Source organism: Hemicordylus capensis, chromosome 4 (assembly GCF_027244095.1).
Source record: "Hemicordylus capensis ecotype Gifberg chromosome 4, rHemCap1.1.pri, whole genome shotgun sequence".
In the NCBI taxonomy this organism is placed as follows: domain Eukaryota; kingdom Metazoa; phylum Chordata; class Lepidosauria; order Squamata; family Cordylidae; genus Hemicordylus; species Hemicordylus capensis.
Window position 1 is genome coordinate 7413323 of NC_069660.1, and position 22360 is coordinate 7435682.

The 22360-nt window shown below is 45.9% G+C and overlaps 1 protein-coding gene across 8 annotated transcripts in view; it reads left to right on the plus strand.

Annotated features, from left to right (window-relative positions):
* Positions 1 to 21909: 21909 nt before the first annotated feature.
* RTEL1 (regulator of telomere elongation helicase 1) overlaps positions 21910 to 22360 on the plus strand; it is a 196493-nt gene continuing 196042 nt past the window's right edge. For 6 of the 8 annotated variants that reach the window (XM_053244686.1, XM_053244691.1, XM_053244693.1 and 3 more), the window contains exon 1: positions 21910 to 22061. The gene's annotated coding sequence lies outside the window, so the exon portion shown is untranslated. The other 2 variants (XM_053244689.1, XM_053244687.1) reach the window with 2 other exon arrangements.

Genomic DNA, 22360 nt, shown 5'->3' on the forward strand with positions numbered 1-22360 from the left:
TGCCATCAAGTCGGTGTCAACTCTCAGCAACCACATAGATAGATTCTCTCCAGGATGATCTGTCTGCAACTTGGCCTTTCAGGTCTCTCAGTGGTGCATTCATTGCTGTCGTAATTGAGTCCATCCACCTTGCTGCTGGTCATCCTCTACTTCTCTTTCCTTCAACTTTTCCCAGCATTATGGACTTCTCAAGGGAGCTGGGTCTTCGCAGAATGTGTCCCAAGTATGATAGTTTGAGCCTGGTCAGTTGTGCCTCAAGTGAATATTCTGTTCTGATTTGTTCTATGATCCATTTGTTTGTTTTCCTGGCTGTTCGTGGTATCCTCAAAAGTCTTCTCCAGTACCAAAGTTCAAAAGCGTCAATGCTTTTTCTATCTTGCTTCTTCAAAGTCCAGCTTTCCTATCCAAGAGTGTCACGGGGAAAACCATTGTCCAAATGATTCTAATATTGGTTGTTGTAGACACATCATGGCATCTAAATATCCTTTCCAAGGCCTTCATTGCAGCCCTAGCAAGTGCTAGTGCTGCCTGCTCTACACCTCAAACAATGAGATGCTTAAGGTGACTGACATAAACATAATTCCCCAATACAACAACAATAATCTCTCTCGCGTGTGTACACACACGATCTCACTCACTCTCCCACCACATACACACCATACCCAAATCAATAAAGCAACAATTAAGAATCAAGACTAATACTAGGAAAAGCCAGAAGAGAACACTGAAAATCTCACGTAGCAGGTAAATTAATTGCCTGTCAACTGTTTTTAAGATGACAGTGGAATGCTGAAGGAGTGGTAGGTGACTCAATTTCATGGGAGAGGGAGTTTGACATTCTGGGTACCACCCCAGGGAAGGTATTTTCCCACATCCCCACCAACTAAGCTTTAGAGGCGAAGGAGATGTGCAGAAAGGCTTCATTAGCCTCTCTCAGAGAGCAGGCCTATTCATACTGGGGGAAGGGTGGTCTTTTCAACACTGGGTCTCAAGGTCAATAAGGACTTTAGAAGTAATTAATAGTAATTGAATTGTGCCTGGAAACAGACATGTAGCCGGTACAGCAAGAGAGTAACATGCTCCCTAATCTGGTAGCAGTCAAAAGTCTAGAAGCAGCATTTCACACAAACTGAAATCTGCCATCAGTCTTCAAGGGCAATCTCAGCAAAGATCACATTACAGCGATCCAATCTGGATTTAACTAAGGCATTAGTGACAATAGGAAGGTCTGCTCCCTCCAGGAATAGGCATTGTTGCTGCACCTTCTGAAGCTGCACAAAAATACTCCTAGCTAAAGTCACCACCTGAATATCCAGGAGCAAAGCTGGGTATAGGACCAGTGCTCAGCTGCAAACCCGATCTTTCAAAGGGAATACAACCTTGTCCAGAATAGGCTAGCACCCAACTGCTTGGTTGACTGAACTCCTCACTAGGACCATTTCCACCTTCTCTGGATTAAGTTTCAGCTTGTTCACGTTCATCCACTGACATCAGACAAGAGCTCAGGACCTTCACACCTACCTCAGTCTGAGATGGTAAGGAGAGGCATAGCTGTGTATAATCCACACGTTGGTGACACTCAACTCCAAACTGCTGGATGATCCCCCCATTGCCGCAGTTTCATGTAGATGCTAAATAGCAAAGTGACAGGATGGGATCCTGTGGGACACCAGAGGCTACAGGCCAAGGCGTCCAGCAGGTGTTCCAGTATCACTTTCTGGAATCTTCCCTCTAGGAAGGTCTGAAATACAGTGGCTGACATGATGCGTGATGGACACTGGTGTTGCTTATCAGCTGGCACTGCTACACACATGCCAAGTAGCCCTGGCAGTATTGTGCAAGTGGGCGGTCTGTAGCTCAACGGGCGAGCATCAGTTTAGCATGCAGAAGGTCCCGGGTTCAATCCCTGGCAGCGTCTCTATATAGGGCTGGGAAAGACTCCTGCCTGGAAACCTTGGACAGCCCCTGCCAGTCAGCGTTGACAATACTGAGCTCGACGGACCAAGGGTCTGATTTGTTATAAGGCAGCTTTTCATGTTCCTATGTAACTGTCAAAACTGCCACTGGTAGTGCTCTGAATGACGAGCATGCAGTTTTAAGTAACGAGCAGCGGTTTGCTTGCACAGCACCATCAAGGCTGCCTGGCACATGTGCAGCAATGCTGGTGGCTGATGGACACCAGCGTTGCATTGTGCATCATGTTGGTCAGCACCCCAAGCCTCAACCCAACAAGGCAATCTGGAAGGATACTATGGCCGATGTCCAGCAGGAGCAAGAGGGACATACTCCCCCTGTCCATTTTCTGGCACAGATCATCCACTGGGGCCACTAAGGCCATTTAAGTGTCAAAAGTGGGATGGAAACCAGACTGAAATTGGTTAACACGAACAAAAACTCATTCCTGTCTCACACATCAGCCATCAAAAATATACACTGAAAATGGCATGACTTCTGGATAGGGCTCCTGGCCACAGCATAGATCATCACGACTCGTGTTCTCTGCCCCTTAAATCTAGGCTGCTGCTGCACTTGGAAATCTGGAGGACAAAGCTGGGAGACATTGACCACTCCTGTCTCAACCAAGCAAGTCTTCATAATACACATTGAGTTTGAAGCTGACCCTGGGAAGAGGAGAAGCAGACCTGAGAAGGCAGCAAGCTTTTCTTTTAAAAACACTGTTTTTTTCAACAAATAAATGGGGCGGGGTGAGATTTTGAAGTATCTCTTTGGGGAGAAGTCCCAGTGTATGTGTGTCTGTGTTTGTTTTTTGACCAGGGTTTGCTTTTACGAGGGCTTGTTTTTGTGGCTGTGTAGGTTTCAGTTTTAATTTCTCTTTTGCCTGGAGAGAAACAGTGGGAGGTGCCAGCTAGAGCTGAGATGAGTCACACCTGGTCGGAGAGGCCACATTCCTGTTGAGTCTGGTTGCCTCAGTTGGAAGCCGACTCTCTACATAAGAGACGGTGGCCAGGGAACTTAGCGACCAGAGCTTAGTGAACAGGAATTAGCAAATAGGTGTCATAGGGGTTTTGCATGGAATTTAGTGGTGAAGTGTGTGGGAGACCTTGAAAGGAGCACACTTGATCTCAAGATGCCAAGTGGGAAGAGAAGATAAGCATTACTCCCTCTTTCATATTCTCCAGAAAGAAAGTTTAAACTATTGAATACCTGACAACTTCGGCTAAGACCTAACTTTCAAATAAACAATCTCCAAATACTAAGCCAACAGAATCAGTGATGAAGATAGAAAGCCGGGGGGGGGGGCGCACTCCTCCCACAGAGCGTTGCATGTATGACTATTTGCTTGATGGGCAGAAGTCATGGGTGTGTGCTTGGTGCAAGGAGCTCCTGGCTCTCAGGGAACAAGTTCATTCCCTCGAAGCCAAGGTGGCTGATTTGGAGAAGCTCAGGGAGTCAGAGAGGTACATGGAAGAGACCTTCAGGGACATGATAGAGACATCCCACTCCCAAGTCGATGGCTCCTGTGCTATAAGGGAGAATACAGGTCTCAGGGAAGGAGGACATCATTCTGAGAAAGAGGGAAATGCTCCCTTAGAAGGGACCCCTTCTGTGAATGATGAGCCCATATCCTCTTGCACACAAGACACTCCTCTGGGGGGTTGGGGGCCTCCTAGTAGTGGGTGATTAAATCATTAGGGGTAAAGAGAGATGGGACTGTGACCCACGTGTAGACCACAGATAGATGGTCTTGTGGTAGCAAGCATGACTTGTTCCCTTAGCTAAGCAGGGTCTGACCTGGTTGCATATGAATGGGAGACTAGAAGTGTGAGTACTGTAAGATATTCCCCACAGGGGAAAGAGCCACTCTGCGAAGAGCAGAAGGTTTCAAGTTCCCTCCCTGGCTTCTCCAAGATAGGCCTGAGACAGATTCCTTCCTGCAACCTTGGAGAAGCCGCTGCCAGTATGTGAAGACAATACTGAGCTAGATAGACCTAGCTGGTCTGACTCAGTATATGGCAGCTTCCTATGTTCCTGTGTTCCTATGCATGGTGACTTGCTTGCCTGGTGTAAAGGTTGTGGACATCACGTGGTGTCCAGATAGGCTGTTAGGTAGTGCTTAGGAGGCGTCAGCTGTCCTGGTGCACACCGGCACCAACGATGTTGGGCAATGCAGTTGGGAGGTCCTGGAAGCTAAATTTAAGCTGCTAGTAGCATAATGAACTTCAGGACCCCCAAGGTAGCATTCTCAGAAATGCTACCTGTTCCATGTGCAGGGCCAGCAAGACAGGTGGAGTTGAGGGGTCTCAATGCGTGTATGAGACGCTGGTTCCGGGAGGAGGAGTTTAGATTTGTTAGGCACTGGGATACATTTTGGGACAAGATGAGCCTTAACAAAAGGAATGAGCTCCACTTGAACCAAGATGGAACCAGACTGCTGGCACTTAAAAAAAAAAAAGGTGGCAGAGCAGCTTTTAAAATAATGCCTGGGGGATAGCCAGCAGAAGATGGGGAGTATCCAGTTCGGCAAATGCCATCCCTTAATGTGCAAGGGTGTAAATGCTTCAAATAATCCAGAAAGGGATCGAGTAGAACCAGATAAAGAGCAGACAGAAGTGTGTCCTTGCAGGTCAAAGAGATCAAATGGCCAAAAGAAAGATAGCAGACACCAGGGAAGAGATTCAGCATATAGGTGCATATATGCCAATGCCAGAAGCCTCCAAGCCAAGATGGGTGAGCTGGAAGGCTTGGTTACTAATGAAAAAATAGATATAGTGGGCATAACGGAAACATAATGGAACAGAGAGAACCAGTGGGACACTGTTATAAACCATATAGAAAGGGCAGGGAGGAGTGAACTGTATGTTAAAGAAGGCATAGAATGTAAAAAGCTGGAAAACCAGAGTCCTCCACAGAAACTCTGTTGGTAGCAATACAAGGCCTGAAAGGAAATGTGATACTAGGGACGTGCTATCGCCTTTATGATCAAAATGCTGACAGTGATGGGAGTTACAGAAGGGAATCAAGGAGGTGTGAAAGAGAGACAGAGCTATAATAATGGGTGATTTCAACTGCCCACATATAGACTGGGTAAATTGAAATTCACATTCAGTTACTGACAAAGAGGCCAAATTTCTAGATATGCTGGACGACTATGCCCTAGAACAGTTAGTCACAGAACCAACTAGAGAGAAGGAGACCTTGGACTTAATTCTGAGTGGTGCCCGGGACCTAGTGTGAGATGTCAGTGTCATGGAACCTTTAAGGAACAGTGGTCATCAATCATGTGATCAAATTCAGCATACATAAGAAGACAGAATCACCAAGGAACATAGACTCTTTGAACTTCAGAAGGGGAAACTTCTCTAAAATGAGGAATATGGTGAAAAGAAAACTGAAAGGGAAAATCAGAAGAGTAACTTCACTCCAGAATGCATGGAGTTTATTTAAAATCACAATACTGCATTAGAAGCCAAGGTGGAATGTAAACCAAAAAGGAGGAAAGGTATCACCAAGTCCGGGAGGATGCCAGAATGGCTCACAGGTCAAGGAAGCTATAAAGGGGAAAAAGATTCCCTTCAGAAACTAGAAGGCCTGTCCAAATGAAGAGAACAGAAAGGAGCAAAAACTCTGGCAAAACAAATGCAAGGCGACAACAATAAGGGAGGCAAAAAGAGAGTTTGAGGAACATTTAGCTAAAAGCATCAAGGGGAATAACAAAAACTTCTTTAAATACATCAGAAGCAGGAAACCTGCCAGGGAGGTGATTGGACAGTTGGATAATGAGGGAGTGAAAGAGGTTATTAAGGAGGATATGGAGGTTGCAGAGAAGCTAAACGAGTTCTTATCATCTGTCTTCATGGCAGAGGATGATGAGCATACCCGTGTTTTCCCGAAAATAAGACAGTGTCTTATATTAATTTTAGCCCCCCAAAATGCACTAGGGCAACTAGAGAGCCAGTGTGGTGTAGTGGTTAAAGTGCTGGACTAGGACCGGGGAGACCCGAGTTCAAATCCCCATTCAGCCATGAAACTAGCTGGGTGACTCTGGGCCAGTCACTTCTCTCTCAGCCTAACCTACTTCACAGGGTGGTTGTGAAAGAGAAACTCAAGTATGTAGTACCCCGCTCTGGGCTCCTTGGAGGAAGAGCGGGATATAAATGTAGTAGTAGTAGTAGTAATAATAATAATAATAATAATAATAATAATAATAATAATAATTAGCAGTACATCAGAAATTACTGCTAGGTCTTACTTTCGGGGTAGGTCTTACTTTCGGGGAAACAGGGTATATTTGTGACTGAACTGAGCTTTTCAGGGACAGAGGCTAAAGATCCGATCTGAGATGTAGGTGTCTAACGAGGAAAGGAAGAGGAGAGGAATCTCTGGGTTGTGGTGGACAGCTCGTTGAAAGTGTCAACTCAGTGTGTGGCAGCTGTAAAAAAGGTCAATTCCATGCTTGTAATCATTAGGAAGGCCACTGGAAATAACACTGCTAATATGATAATGCCCTTCTACAAATCTATGGTGTGGCCAGATTTTGAGTACTGCATACAGTTCTGGTCACTGTATTTTAAAAAGGACATTGTAGAACTCCAAAAGGTGCAGAAGAGGGCAACCAAGATGATCAGGGGCCTGGAGCACCTTCCTTATGAGGCAAGGCTACAGCATCTTTAGTTTGGAAGAGAGGTGACTACGGGAAGGCATGATAGAGGTGTATAAAAAATGCATGGAGTAGAGAAAGTGGACAGAGCGAAATGTTTTCTCCCTCTCTCACAGCACTAGAACCAGGAGTCATCCTGTGAAACTGAAGGCCGGGAAATGTAGGGCTGACAAAGGAAGTACTTTTTCACACAGTACATAATTAATCTATGGAATTCTCTGTCACGGGATGTAGTGATGGCCGCTAGCTTGGACGGCTTTAAAAGGGGCTTAGATAAATCCATGGAGGACAGGTCTACCAATGGCTACTAGTCTGATGGCTATAGGCCAGCCTCAGAGGCATGATGCCTCTCAATACTAGTTGCAGGGGAGCAATAGCAGGAGAGAGGCATGCCCTCACCTTGTGCCTGTAGGCTCCCTCTGGCATCTGGTGAGCCACTGTGTGAAACAGGATGCTGGACGAGATGGGCCGTGGGCCCAGGGCCTTGAGGAGGCAGGGCAAGGAGCTCCCAGTCAGCGATTCCTCGAACTGCTGACTGGGGAAGGAAAGCTCTGCTGGGGCTGACAGGCCCCATTCTCAGCATTGGCTACGCCCCCTTGTGTCTGACGACAGACGCAGGGGGCATGGCTGGGGCCGCAAGCACACACACTTCATGAGTGTGATGGTAAAACCTAGAGGGTGGGGGAGCAGCTGGAGGGCTTTGTCTATGCTCCTGCTTAGGCCTGATCCAGCAGGGTTGTTCTTATGTTCACATTAGAGAAGCCTGCTTGTCTAGGATCAACATAGGAAGCTGTCATATACTGAATCAGACCCTTGGTCCATCTAGCTCAGTATTGTCTACACCGACTGGGAGCTGCTTCTTCAAGGTTTCAGGCAGGAGTCTCTTTCAGTCCTATCTTGGAGGGAACTTGGAACCTAGATGCTCTTCCCAGAGCAGCCCCCTCCCCTAAGGGCAATAGCTTAAAGTGCTCACACATATAGCCTCCCATTCAAATACAAACCAAGGCAGACCCTGCTTAGCAAATGAGACAATTCATGCTTGCTATCACAAGGCCACCCTATCAGGACTCCAGCCCTGAGCAGCGGTGTGGAGTTGGATCTTGGAGGGTGGGGGAGCAGTTGGGCCAGAACAGCCAGTCCTAGGCCCAACCTCAACACCAGGCTGAATCCCGAGTCTACCAGCTGAGAAATCCCAGAAACCGGGACAGCAGAACCCGTACTCACTGAGCCTGAGCCCTCCAATGAAATAGCCTCTTTTGTACAAAGTACCTTATGCTCCACCAAGTTTGCACACCAGCATTGACATGGGAGAGAAAGAGGGACTTGATGGAGGGGAACCTCTCTGCTCTCCAGGCAGGGAGGCAGAGCCTGGAGATTTAAGACCTCATTCTGCCTCTGGTCCTTATTGGAGCAAATTGCTCAGGAAATTTAGGACCAACAAGCTGAAGTACTTATTCACACAGTGCATTATTAACCTATGGAATTCTCTGCCACGGGATGTGGTGATGGCCACCAGCTTGGATGGCTTTAAAAGGAGCGTAGACAGATTCATGGAGGACAGGTCTATCAATGGCTACTAGTCTGGTGGCTATCGGGCACCTCCAGCCTCAGAGGCAAGATGCTTCTAAATACCAGTTGCAGAGGAGCAACAGCAGGAGAGAGGGTGTGTCCTCACTTCTTGCCTGTGGGCTTCTCAGAGGTACCTGGTGAGCTGCTGTGTGAAACTGGATGCTGGACTAGATTAGCCTTGGGACTGATCCAGCAACAGGGCTGTTCTTATGTATGTCCTTATAGTCTCAGTCGGAGCTCTCCAGGGTACTGCAACACTGACTGCCTTGTCTGGCTTCAAGGGTTCCTGGTGGCAACCCAGGACAAATTATGGGCAGCAACCATCTTACTATTCACCAATCTGGCATTAAGCAGCAGTATCTGTAGGCAAAGGGATTGCCACCATGGGTACCAGGACTCCATTGGTTGGAAGAAGGTGGAAGAGGGAATAGCCCTCAAATGACTACTCCCCCTTTCTTTGTAGTGACACATCTTCCCCCTGCTGCCCTACCTCCCTTTGACATCCATGTTCTTCGTAGTTGCATGCAGACAATTCCTGGGTCCTATGTAAACAGATTTCAGTGTCCCTAGACCAAAATTCAGTCAGCACCAAAACAGAGCATCAGTATCATCAGCAGTGCCACCTAGGGCAAGATGAGGGCCAAAATGGAACAGCCCTACTCTAAAGCATCACCAGCCACTCAGGGATGACATGACCTCAAGAAAAAAGCCCCGTCCACTCACCCACTGATGATCTCTCACTATGGCCCAGGCCTGTGAAGCCTATTCCCTGAGACGGGGTTTGAAGCTGAGAAAGGGGAAAAGAGGGAGCCTACCTTGAAAGTTCATGGCTAAGTAAGATTTGAGCTGAGGCTTGTTGACATGCAGCTCACATTTTAGCAACTGCACATCAGCTTTCCAAAGTGATATAAGTCTAAATGTGAAAATGCCTGAAACTGGCCAGTGATCTGCTAATTTAGGATTCAGGAAGAGCTCACAGACTAGAAATTAGCATCTCCACACTTCTCTGGTGGCACAGTTGCATAACTGATATTATTTAATTGGCATATTCCTAGCAACCTTCTGTAAGGAGAAAACAGTATGTGCCAAAGAAAGTGTATTTGGCTGAGATGGAGCCCATTAAGCTGAGCAGCTGGAAGGGCTTAGTGAAAGTAACCTAGAGTCTCACTAAGTCCTTCAGTTGCTGAGACAGAAACCATGGTTACAACGAATATTACATATTAGCCTTCAATGTATGATGTGGAATTGAGTTCCACTGGCTTCAGTGCCATTTCCTTAGGCTTCAAGTGACAACCAGTGGAATGGAAATGTGGGAAGCAATATATTAAGAGAGTTAACCATTGAACATACAGTGTGAACGAAGAATGCAGCTGTAGATTCCAGAAGCATTTTCCAAAGGGGACAGATGCCATTTCTACAAGATGGAAAGATGATTCATAGAAGTGATTTATTCAAAGGCATCCAGTAAAAGGGTGGGGAGGCAACCTTGGAATGATTATATTCACTGGTTTAGGTCCATACAGTCATTCCTCTTTTACCTTCACTAAGTGCCCATAAAATTAATGTGAGTACATATTAAATGCCTTATTTTATATTTAGCAGTAATAATTACATTGATATCACATATTTAAATGTTGGAAGTGCTCCACAAACATTATCTCAGTAATCCTTATCATTATATTTTATGGTAATCCAGTTGTTCCCATACTGAAGAGTGGCTTGCCTATTCCCACCCAGGGGCATCATATATATATTTTAGTACCAATGTGGGAATGAAGAGACTGTAGAAACAAGGAAAGGCCTGAAGTCCTATCCCTGGGCAACACTTAATGTTATAGTGCAGTGTGTGTGTGTGAGAGAGAGAGAGAGAGAGATAGAGATAGATACTGTATTTGCCTGAATCCAAGATTACTTTTTTCCAAGTGTCTTGATATTAGAAACCAAGAGGTTATCTTAAATTCAGTCCTGTTCCTTTCAAATAAATCCAGGACAGGTATAACCGGTACTTAACCTTTACTTTTTAAGGGGATCATCTTACATTCAGAGTTGTCTTCAATTAGGGTAAATACTGTAACAGAAGTCATTGTGTTTATTTTCTTTTTAATCTCACAATAACTATAGCAATGTTTTCAATCCAGAAAAGGACCCCTCCCCTTTTTAAAGCAACAACATTTGTGCCTTTGATATGCATACTAGGGATGTGTACGGAACCGGCGACTGCCAGTTTGAAGGTGGGGGGGGATAGTTTTAAGGACTGGGGAAGGTGCTCCCCCCGCGCTGCATTTCCCCCACTGGCGCTGTGTGCAAAATCGGTCCTGTGGGGTGGCAGCGTACCTCCTTGCCACCCTGGGGCATGCAGCATGGACCAGAAGTGGCTGGAGGTGCCCGGTGTGTGTGCGCATGTTGCATTTGTTTGCACGCATGTCATGATGTGTGCACGTACACTGGCCACTTCCGATACGCAATGCACCAGGGCAGCAAGGAGGCACGCTGCTGCCCTGTGGGACCGATTTTTCACACAGCACCAGTGGGGAAATGCTGTGTGTGTGTGTGAAAGCACCCTCCCCAGTCCTTAAAGCTATCCCCCCCCACTTTCAAACTGGAGGAACTGCCAGCCCCAGACTTTCAAACTGGTTTGGAGGTCCGTAAAAGGACCTCCAAACTGGTTGCATGCACATCCCTAATGCAGTCCTAATTCCCAAGTATTAAAGCCAAATTAATTCTCCATAACAATATTTACTTAATATTAAAATGCATAGACCACCTTTTTGACTCAAAGGCCCCCCAAGCAAAATACAGCAAGCACAAAATGAAATAAAGATACAAAAATTTTAAAAGTGACAATAAACATAATTAAAATTTGAGTAGCCCCCAAATGAGCACAGTAGGGCTGGTTCACACGATCATCAAAATCAGGGTCGAAGCTGAGCTATCCTGTTTTGATTGATCGTGAGAATGTATGCAAATCTTTCCAGCCCCACTTTTTCAAAGCAGGGTAACCCAGCTTTTTCACCCTTCTTTTAACTGAGGGTGGGTTAGGGTTTGAGTCATGAGAACTCACATGGCTTTTCTATCCAGCTATCACACAGAGCATGCCCGCCCCCGCCCCCCGCATGGCAACCATAGAGCGCCGTGGCTACAGTGGCTGCCATCCATGGGTGAGCCACTTTGCAAAGCACACTCTATGATTCTGAAGCTGGAGCAGCTTCAGCAGGGCAGTGTCCACTTCCTGCTCCTTTGTGGCCAATCAGAGGGCAGTCACTGACGTCATGAAGCTTTTCCATTCTGCTGGCAGCACAAAGCATGCTGGGGAGGCGGAGGGGCCTTTGGATGAGGAGGGTCAAGGCTTGCAGTTCCCATTTTCAACAATGAATGCCGCTCCTGGTTTGACCTTTTGTCTCATGGGTCTGCAGGCCCAAACGGAGGTCCTGGTTGTGTGCTCCTGATGTGGTAGGAGCTCACCTGCCCTACGCCCCACCCCCAAATGGCCATGTGGACAAGCATCCTCAGTTACACAGCCAAACAGACTTCAACATCAGCAGGGGGAAACAACCCACTTTAAAAGCCCCTTGAAAGATGTCCTTCACCAGTTTCTGAAATGTGACTAGGGCAAGGGTCTGCTAGATGACACTCTTGCAGAGGGAGTTCCCATAGTCTGAGCGCGACAACTGAGAGGGCCCTGTGCTCAGTCCCCACCCATTGCACTTGAATCAGCAGTGCAAAGTGGAGCAGAGCCAACCCTGAAGATTCCAACGGGCAGGCAGAATTATGTGGGAGGAGGCAGTCCTTGAACGAATAGTCGCAATCATGCATAGAACCAAGGAGCTGGCCAGAGATGGAGGTGCGGCTGAAGAGTAATCACATGGGATCAGAAAAACAGACATGGGGACCTCCCCCCGCTGCTATTTACCTTCATAGCAGAAAAAAGGTTTTATCTGGGAAATGCTTGGCTTATATAGATCACCTTATACTTGGCCACCACATCCCACTAGCCAATTAAGATGGCAGCATGATAATCAGAGGTTTAGTTTAACTCCTTAGAAGCATTCCAGGTAAGATGGTCATGTCCTGCAGGATAGATCTTGCAGGATCTATTTATCTATATCCTGCTCTTCCTCCAAGGAGCCCAGAGCAGTGCACATGATTATGTTTATCCCCACAACAACCCTGTAAGTTAGGTTAGGCTGAGAGAGAACTGACTGGTCCAGAGTCACCCAGTAAGTTTCACGGCTGAACAGGGATTTAATGGTGCACCAGGGAAAGTAACCTGCCTAGAGAGCAGGAGTCTGTTGGTTCAAATCCCCTCTGATGTGTTTCCCAGAATATGGGAAACACCTATATTGGGCAGCAGTGATATAGGAAGGTGCTGAAAGGCATAATCTCATACTGCATGGGAGATGGCAATAGTCAACCGCTCCTGTATTCTACCAAAGACAACCACAGGGCTCTGTGGGCACCAGGAGTCGACACTGACTCGACAGCACAACCTTTCCTTTCCCTCCCTATCCAACATTCTAACCACCACCATGCTGGCTCTCTTAATAACTTAATGGCTTTCTGGTTCTTTCATGCTATACCAGTTAAATCAAAGCCAGCTTCTGCCCCTTGGTCACACTATTGGGTGTTGGATGCCTTCCTATCTTGCAGGGGCTTTTTATCCTGCCCCAGGCTAAGCCACAACCAGCCCCATGGCAGAGGTCGGGAATGCACCAGACCTTGGAGAGCTCCCAGGTATCAACACCTCAGCCAGAGGCAATCAGGGCAGGCAGGCAATGCAACAGAGAAGGAATGTTGCTCCAGCACTTTCTCTCCAGCAGACTGCTGGTTTTATAGCCTGCTGCTTGGGTAGGGTGACTTGGTCCCACCCCTTCCATAAGGAAGCAATAGTTCTTAAAGAGGACTTGCCGGATTCTGCAAGCATGAGCTCTTATGACGCTGGGGGGCCTCCACTATGGCTGTTAGGTTGTCGGAGGACTCCTTCAAGTCAGAAGATGACAGCAGGGCTGTTTCCTTGGGTCTTGGTAGGGATACTAGTTCAGGTCCTCCTAGTTCATCAGATGCAGGGGTCCTAATGGCACAGGGCAAGCCAGTTCCTGAGTCATCAATACCTCCCATTCTGTCTCTCCCCCTGGATTTTCTGCCTCACCCTCTACCTGCGGGGTTCTGGGGTCTGGATTCCCAACTCAGTGTGACCAAAGGAGATGGAAGGCAGTGCACCTCTAGGTATCAGTCATCCAGATGACACAGAGATGCATTGCAAACTGCCCAACCGTGAGCTGGTCTCTACCTTCTTTTGCACCTGGCTTCTCTCCTTGAAGCTGTGCAGGGCCATGGAGGATGCATGCAATCTCTTGCTGCTGCTGCTGCTTGCTGCTCAGGCTCCGTCTCCATTTGTGCTTGCCTGATCTCCCTGGAGGCAAGCCAGGCAGGAAGGCAGGCCAAGAAGCTAGTGGGGTTGGGGATGCGTGAGGGGGGAAAGTGCCTCCCCTCTGCACAGCCCAGACTCTGCTGTCGGGAGGGGGAGCTGTGATGAATCAGATAAAATAAGGCAACAGGGAAATGTAAATGAGAAAGTGTGCAGGCCTTTGTGGAACTGACAAGGCCCTGCACCTTCTTACCCTTTGCACAGCACCAGAAGCTTAGCTGAGTCTTAATAAGGAATGTGGATTTTAAAAAGAACAACCTCAAGCACACATCGAAGCCAACTAAATGCAAAGCTTTACATAATGCTGTATCATCTGCCGGCAATTAATCTTGAACTAAAAGGCAAGCATTTGACACTTCTAAAATCTCCTGTTTTATTCAAAGAAGCACAGCATACTCTGGATCCGTCTACATATTTAAGGCTGCAGTTCTACTGCACCTACCTGGGAGTAAGTCTCTCTGAGCTTAGTGGGACTTCCTTCCAAATATGGTTGCATAGGATCAGGCGGCAAGTCTGTCTCAGGAGTGGCCTCTTAATGACAAGCAAAATGCTACCTTGAGCTTGCAAAGGGGCTTGCATTGCTTTTGGGACTCATCATGAGGAAGTGATCTCTGGAGGGGAGAATGATTCAGCTTACACTGGAGTTGCAGTGTCAGTATTCAGTAAAGTAGGGCAAATGGTGCATAGATGGAGAAGCATCTAGCCAGAGCTGAGTCACAGCAGGATCTATACAAAAAGCAGTGCCTGACTCACTGTGTCTGCTGCTTGCATTTGGTACCCTTCCAGGGTTCCCCTTTTCTTGCAGAAAGGCAGGAATTGCTTTCTTGTTAATTACTAAGAATTCAGGCATGCCTTGATATAATTACATTCCATGAAAGATACAGCATGAGAGCATGGAAGGTTTACCAAAAAATCAGCGTAAACAACCAGAGCAATATTTTCAGTAAGTGTTAATATAGCATGCTTTGCATACATTAAAACACACACACACACACACACACACAACATGCCAAGTGTGAAAAGACTTTGGAAGTCTTTAAAATTAGCTCGCTGCTTCTATGTGTAACCGTGACAACACGGAATGATTTTGCATTGTTGTGGCTATAATGTGGTCTTGTGGATAGAAAACTGGATCTGGATCTGGGAGATGTGGCTGAAGTCCCACCTCTGTCATGGCATGGCCATGTGCTCTTGGGCTGCTGTCATGCCTGTTCCCCATCAGTAAGCTGGGAATAACACTGGCCTACCTCATAGGGCTATTGTAGCTCTTAAGAGGGACTGGGGCAGTGACTATAACTTGGTTCTGGTTTTAAAAAATAACAAGACAGCTTTAAAATTAGCTAATATTTTTATGCATGAGCTTTTGTGGGTTATAGAACACATTAAAATTAGTTTTAAAAGGTGCTGTCGTTTAAAAAAATCCATATAATTGACTAACACTGCATAGCATTTATCTTTACACAATTTAGTTTGGGCTTATTAAAGAAATGTTGTGCCGTCGAGTCAGTTTCAACTCCTGGCAACCACAGAGCCCTGTGGTTTTCTTGGGTAGAATACAGCAGGAGTTTACAATTGCCATCTCCCGCGCAATCTGAGGTAATGCCTTTCAGCATCTTCCTATATCGCTGCTGCCTGATATACTGATATGCCTGATATATATACTGGGAAACATACCAGTGGAGATTAGAACCAGCAACCTGGAGAGGATTGCTGGTCTTGTGGTAGCAAGTATGACTTGTCCCCATAACTAAGCAGGGTCTGCCCTGGTTGCATATGAATGGGAGACTTGATGTGTGAGCACTGCAAGGGATTCCCCTCAGGGGATGGAGCCGCTTTGGGAAGAGCAGAAGGTCCCAAGTTTCCTTCCTTGCAGCAACTCCAGATAGGGCTGGGAGAGATTCCTGCCTGCAACCTTGGAGAAGCCGCTGCCAGTCTGTGAAGACAATACTGAGCTTGATAGACCAATGGTCTGACTCAGTATATGGCAGTTTCCTATGTTCCTAACCTCTTGCTCCCTAGGAAAATTACTTCCCGCTGCACCATTAGGTGGTTCTGGCTTATTACACATGGTGTAATAAATGTAATAGTCATCTTACCTTTCCCTGCAGGAAAATTGGTAGATATTGTTTCTAGTTCAAAGTTGAAAATAACATTTCTTTCAAAGGCTACACAGAAAACTGATAAGCCAGTCAGACTGCTGATGTATATTTATGCATATTAATATTCATGCATATTCAAAAATGTATCAGTTGAAAATTGAATATTGAATACCCAGTTACATTTTCCATGTAATAACCAATCATGTTCAATTTGCAAAGTGATAAAGTGCTTGTAAAATATCTGAGGTGCTTGACAAGCTGATTTTAGTTGGTCTTCCTATATCTCGTCTTTCCAAAAATTGACACAAAGAAAAACAAAGTGCAAACTAATTATAGATTAGTTAGCCAATTTAGATTTCTGTGTGTGTGGACATTCAGCCACTTGGTGGCAGTATGGAGGATAAGGTACAGGCCTGATTGCGCATAACATATTATGTATCTAAGATGTGGATTCTAGTCCAGGGGTTCCCAACTCTGGTTTAGCTGATGTTGTCGGACTACATCTCCCATCATCCCAGACACAATTGGGATGATGGGAGTTGTAGTCCAGCAACATGTGCCGACCCAGTGTTGGGAATCCCTGCTCTAGTCCAGGACTGCACAGCAGCTGTTATTGGACTAAAGCTCCCAACATTAAAATTTTTGAATTGTAGTGTGTTTTTATCTATTATGGTTTTTATCTTTTTATGAATTTTAAATATTTTATATTTTATAATATGTTTTAATTCTGTGCATCATCTAGAGATTTTGATATTAGGTGGTATATAAATTCAATTATTTATTTATTTATTTATCAAATTTATACACTGCCCCAAACTTTCATCTCTGGGTGGTTAACAGTAGCATAAAACAAGTCAAAAACATATACAAAAAACTTAAAACAATTTAACAATTTAAAAATAAACCAAAGATTAAAACCTAAATTTTTTTAGGAAGCTGAGAAAGCTTGGGCAAAAAGATGGGTTTTCAGGTGTTTTTTGAAAATTGCCAGGGATGGGGAGGATCGTATCTCAGCAGGGAGCGCATTCCACAATTTTGGGGCAGTGACCGAGAAGGCCCGTCTCTGTGTAGCCACCAAACGAGTTGGCGGCAACTGGAGACGGACCTCCTCAGATGACCTCAATGGGCAGTAGGGTTTGTAGCGAAGAAGACGCTCTCTTAAATACCCAGGACCTAAGCCGTTTAGGGCTTTATAAGTTATAACTACCACTTTGTATTTTGTCCAGAAACCTATTGGCAGCCAGTGTAGCTCCATCAGTAAAGGAGTAACGTGGTCTCTCCAAGATGACCCAGAGACCAACCTGGCTGCCGCATTCTGAACCAACTACTGAAGTTTCTGGACTATGTACAAAGGCAGCCCCATGTAGAGCGCATTACAGAAGTCAAGTCTGGAGGTTACCAACAAATGTACCACTGTTTTGAGGTCATTGATCTCGAGAAACGGGCGCAGCTGGTGTATCAGCCGGAGCTGATAGAAAGCACCCCTGACCACCACCTCATCCTGAGAAACCAGGGAGAGGTGTGAATCCAGAAGTACTCCCAGACTGCGAACCTGGGACCTGGGAGATGTGACCCCCATCTATAACAGGTAGATCAAAATCATCTAGAGTTAATTTAATTAACTCTAATTAATGTAGAGTTATTTTAATTAATTTAGAGTTAATTAACTCTAATAATTTAATAATTAATTAATTAAATACATGATAAAATCATCCCTGACTATTGGCCACTCTGGCTGATGGGAGTTGTGGTCCAACAAGAGTTGAAGGGCCAAAGTTGTGCACCCCTGCTCTCCTCCATGGAAGTTTATGCTACAATATTGGTATCTTTCCCAGACTATGGGAAACACCTATATTGGGCAGCAGTGATATGGGAAGATGCTGAAAGGCATCATCTCATACTGCACGGGAAATGGCAATGGCAAACCCCTCCTGTATTCTACCAGAGACAACCACAGGGCTCTGTGGTCGCCAGGAGTCGACATCGACTGGACGGCACACCTTTACCTTTATATTTGCTAGTCTTCAAAATGCCATGTGACTCTTCATATGAAGGAATGTGTGGTGGTGTTTATGATATCTGCATTAGTTTTCCCCTTACCTTGGAGTGATTTCTATTCTTATTTTGCAGTTGGCTCTTCAGGTTGGATTATCAAGAGTACTGCTTGGCATCTAATATGCTGCAGACTACTGAATTTATATTTAATGCTGAAATGTATTCTCCAAACATATTGTAATGGATCTGCTGTTTGATTACTGTGAATAAGGCCTCTCAAATGGTTCTGCCTTTGAGGTATGCTTGATCAGAGCCAGCTTTGCAAATATCAACAACAACAACAACAATGTCCTTTAATGGGGTTAATAGATGTTTTCTTATATATAAATTTGAGTCTCTGGGCACAGAAATCTTTTGGGAGATTTTAAAATATGGTAAACAACCCACATTTGGAAGAGGTGACCCACTTTGGGACAGTCTAAATGAGAGATAGCGGAAGGCACCTTGTGATGCAGGGCTTTTCTCTGGGGATATGAAGGGAGGTAAAGAATCTGTTGCCTCAGCCTGGTGGTAGTCGTTCTTTTATTGCCGCCATAGGCCAAACAGAAGCAGAAGTGACAATAACACAGCCATTCAGAATTACAATAAATAGAGTAAAAATATTTACTGGTAGGACTGTATATGCTGTTTTTCTCCACCAGGTAGATGTTTAAATAAAACAGATATTACAAATCTACTTGTAGATTTGTAAATAAAGCAGATTTGTAAATAAAGCAGGTATTTAAGACAATGCCTTCTTCATGAATCCTGCTGCCTATTAAGATCATAAGGGGAGGTCTGATTGTAGTTGTCACCAACCTGGTTGGTGGCGACTCAAAACTGGTCTTTCTCTAGGGTTGCCCCGGGGGCTTTGGAATGTGTTCCCTAACAAAACCAGAGCCTCCCCTTCTCTGGATGTTTTAAAGAGAAATCTGAAAACATACCTGCTTAATCAGGCTTTTAATTTACAGTCTTAAAATTTTAAGTTTTTATCTATATTTTAAATTGTTTGAATTGTGTGAATGTTTTTAATCATTGTTGTGTTTTAAATTGTAAGCTACCTGGAGGGCGGTATAGAAATGTGTCAGACAAATAAATAAAGTAATAAAATAAAAATAAAATGCTAAAACACCATCAGTCCTCTCTCTCCACCAAAAGAAACTAAGAGCAGGAAGTGCTGTTCCCCAGCACTTCTCCCCGCTGGGGAAAGTGGGAGCACATGATATTATATAAATATAAATATAAATATAAATTATTTGTTTGTTTGTTTGGCTGGTGGAATAGTGGTTTGCCCACACAGATGTTAATGATAAACATTACAGTATTTAGGATCTGCTGGTCACTATTGGAGCCATCCTGACCAATTCAAATATTACAGAAACAACATGATTTTTACCAAAAAAGCAAATGGCACAAATACTGCCCCCTGCCCCCACACTACAAATAGCAGCTTCAGGAGCCAGTTTCCTTCTGTACAATTGCACAGAGTAGAACTGCTGTTCCAGCATCATGGTCTTCATCCAAACGGCTCATTCCCTGCCAAAGCTGCTTTTGACCGACATTTATAGAGTTTGATCCTTGGACAAGGGCAGCCCAAGGTATTGTGACACCTGAGAACATAAGAACATAACATAAGAACAGCCCTGCTGGATCAGGCCCAAGGAGGCCCATAGTCAAGCATCCGGTTTCACACAGTGGCCCACCAGATGCTGCTCGGAGCCACAGGCAGGACTTGAGGGCATGTCCTCTCTCCTGCTGTTACTCCCCTGCAACTGGTACTCAGAGGCATCCTGCCTTTGAGGCTGGAGGTGGCCTATAGCCCTCCGACTAGTAGCCCTTGATAGACCTCTCCTCCATGGAGTTATCCAAACCCCTCTTAAAGTCATCCAGGTTGTTGGCTGTCACCACATCTTGTGGCAGAGAATTCCACAAGTTGATGATGCATTGTTTGAAAAAGTATTTCCATTTGCTGGTCCTAAATTTCCTGGCAATCAATTTCATGGGATGACCCCTGGTTCTAGTGTTATGTGAGAGGAAGAAGAATTTCTCTCTATCCACTTTCTCCACACCATGCATGATTTTATAGACTTCTATCATGTCTCCCTGCGGTCATCTTTTTTCTAAACCAAATAGCCCCAGGTGTTGCAGCCTTGCCTCATAAGAAAGGTGCTCTAGGCCCCTGATAATCTTGGTTGCCCTCTTCTGCTCCTTTTCTAGTTCTACAATGTCCTCTTTTAGATGTGGTGACCAGAACTGTACACAGTGCTCCAGGTGTGGCCGCACCATAGTTTTGTATAAGGGCATTATAATATTAGCAGTTTTATTTTCAATCCCTTTCCTAATGATCCCTAGCATGGAATAAAGACACTAAATTATCATCATGATAATCTAGTACTTTCCCCCACAACACATAATTAATCTATGGAATTATTTGCCATGGGATGTGGTGATGGTCACCAGCTTGGATGGCTTTAAAAGGGGCTTAGACAGATTCATGATAGACAGGACTATCAATGGCTACTAGTCTGGTGGCTATGGGCCACCTCCAGCCTGAGAGGCACAGTGCCTCTCAATACCAGTTGCAGGGGAGCAACAGCAGGAGAGAGGGCATGCACATACCTCTTGCCTGTGGGCTCCCGCAAGTCATCTGGTGGGCCACTGTGTGAAACAGGATGCTGGACTAGATGGGCCTTGTGCCTGATCCAGCAGGGCTGTAGTATAACTTTCATAAATTAAAAAAAGAAAGAAAAAGAAATCACATCCTCATATAGGTTTTGTCTGTTCCATTATCTCATAAAGGGCTGCCTACATCCCAGCAGATTACTCTTTAAATTTACTCTTTCCCATAATTTTTGACAATATGTAATTTGTAAATGAAGGCCCTATGCCATATGCTTCCTCCCTGTAGATTCATTGATGGAATGTGGGCATGCTTCCAGGTTTTTTGTTTTGCAACTAAAACTTGTGCTGTCATTCTTCAATAATTTAGATTAACCCCACCAATGTTTCCAGACAATAGCACTACTGGATCCATTGGTAAATCCCATCTTACTGTATTTGCCTGAATCCAAGACAAGTTCCCCCCCAACCCCAAGTTATTTGATGTAGGAAATGCGGTCTGTGTCTGTCTTAAATTCTGAGTCCTCTTCCTTTTGAGTAAAGACAGATATAACCAGTATTTTAAGGGGGTCATTTTCTATTCGGGTAAATAATGGATTAATTTTGTACTTTTGTTGAGACAGCAATTGGTGTTTTGCAGATTTGTTGCAATAACAATGTGCTGAGTAAATAATTACATACTAGGAAAAACACTACTGAGCTATCTTGCAAGAGCAGTTATAGTTCAGAGGAAAGATGCCTCTCAATACCAGTTGCAGGGGAGCAACAGCAGGAGAGAGGGCACGCATGCCCTCAGTTCAGCTCTTGCCTGTGGGCTTCCCAGCAGCATCTGGTGGGCCACTGTGCGAAATAGGATGCTGGACTGAATGGGCCTCCTTGGCAGGGGCAGATTAACAGAGAGGCAGAGTAGGCATTTGCCTATGCTGGCAAAATTTGAGGAGCAGCAAATTTTGCCCCTTCTCAAATTTTGCCGCCCCTCTCTGTGGGCAGCAGCAGCTGCAGCGAGGGTGAAGTGGGCGAGGAGAAGAGAGACCCCGCTTTTACCTTATTTAAAAAGGCAAACCTTTTTTGTTTAAGGTAAAAGGGCTGCAAAAGCCTTTTTGCCTATGGGCGGCAAAAAGCGTAATCTGCCCCTGCTCCTTGGGCCTGGTCCCGCAGGGCTCTTCAAATGTTCTTAACTCAGATGTGCTCATTATATACAAATACACCTTTCTATACAGCTTCTAAAATGTTGGTTTTCTGCTTCCTTTTATGCGTTGCACTGAAATCTTTTGTCTAAGAACATCTGCTTAGGAAGCTTCAGGTTAAGAAATCTGACAAATGCTGGAGGAGATTTCTCTGGTCTTTTTGTGGTGGTGGGGAGGTCTGCTGTGACGATGAGGGGGAGTCGACTCTCCTCCCCCAATTCCCCCCGCTTCCATTTCCGCTGGGGATGGAGAGAGGAGGAGGACGGAGGCACCTTGTCAAACACAAGCAGGAGGGGGCGGGCGGGGCAAGGGGCGGCCGACGCCCCACTGTCTCCATGGCAACTGCGGGGAAGACCCGAGCAAGACCCGGAGGGAGGAGAGAGCCCGGGCGGGCGCAGAGGTTGTCGTGGCAACGTCCTCGCGAGAAGTGGGAGCCGGCGCGAGAGAGAGTCACGTGACGGAGCACGCGGGGATTGCGATTTGCGTATTTTGCAGCAGCTGCCTTGGAGGTGAGCGCGGGGTGGGTGGGGGGGGTGGGGGTGCGTGCTAGCGCCTCCCCCGCCTGCATGGGGGTGAGGTGAGCGTGACCCCCCTCCTCCTTCTTCCTCCAGTGGGGGGAGCGGAAACCTCCTCCCCGGCCTCCACCCGGCAGGCCGGATGAGCTCCGCAGCGGGGGAGGGAATAATGACCCCTTCGCCTGCAGAGCTTGCCTTTCCTCAGGGCTGCTCTTCCCAGCCACGCGGTGAGAGTGCTTAGTGTCCAGCGGGTCAACCGACGTTGTTGGGACTACAACTCCCATCTTCCCCCA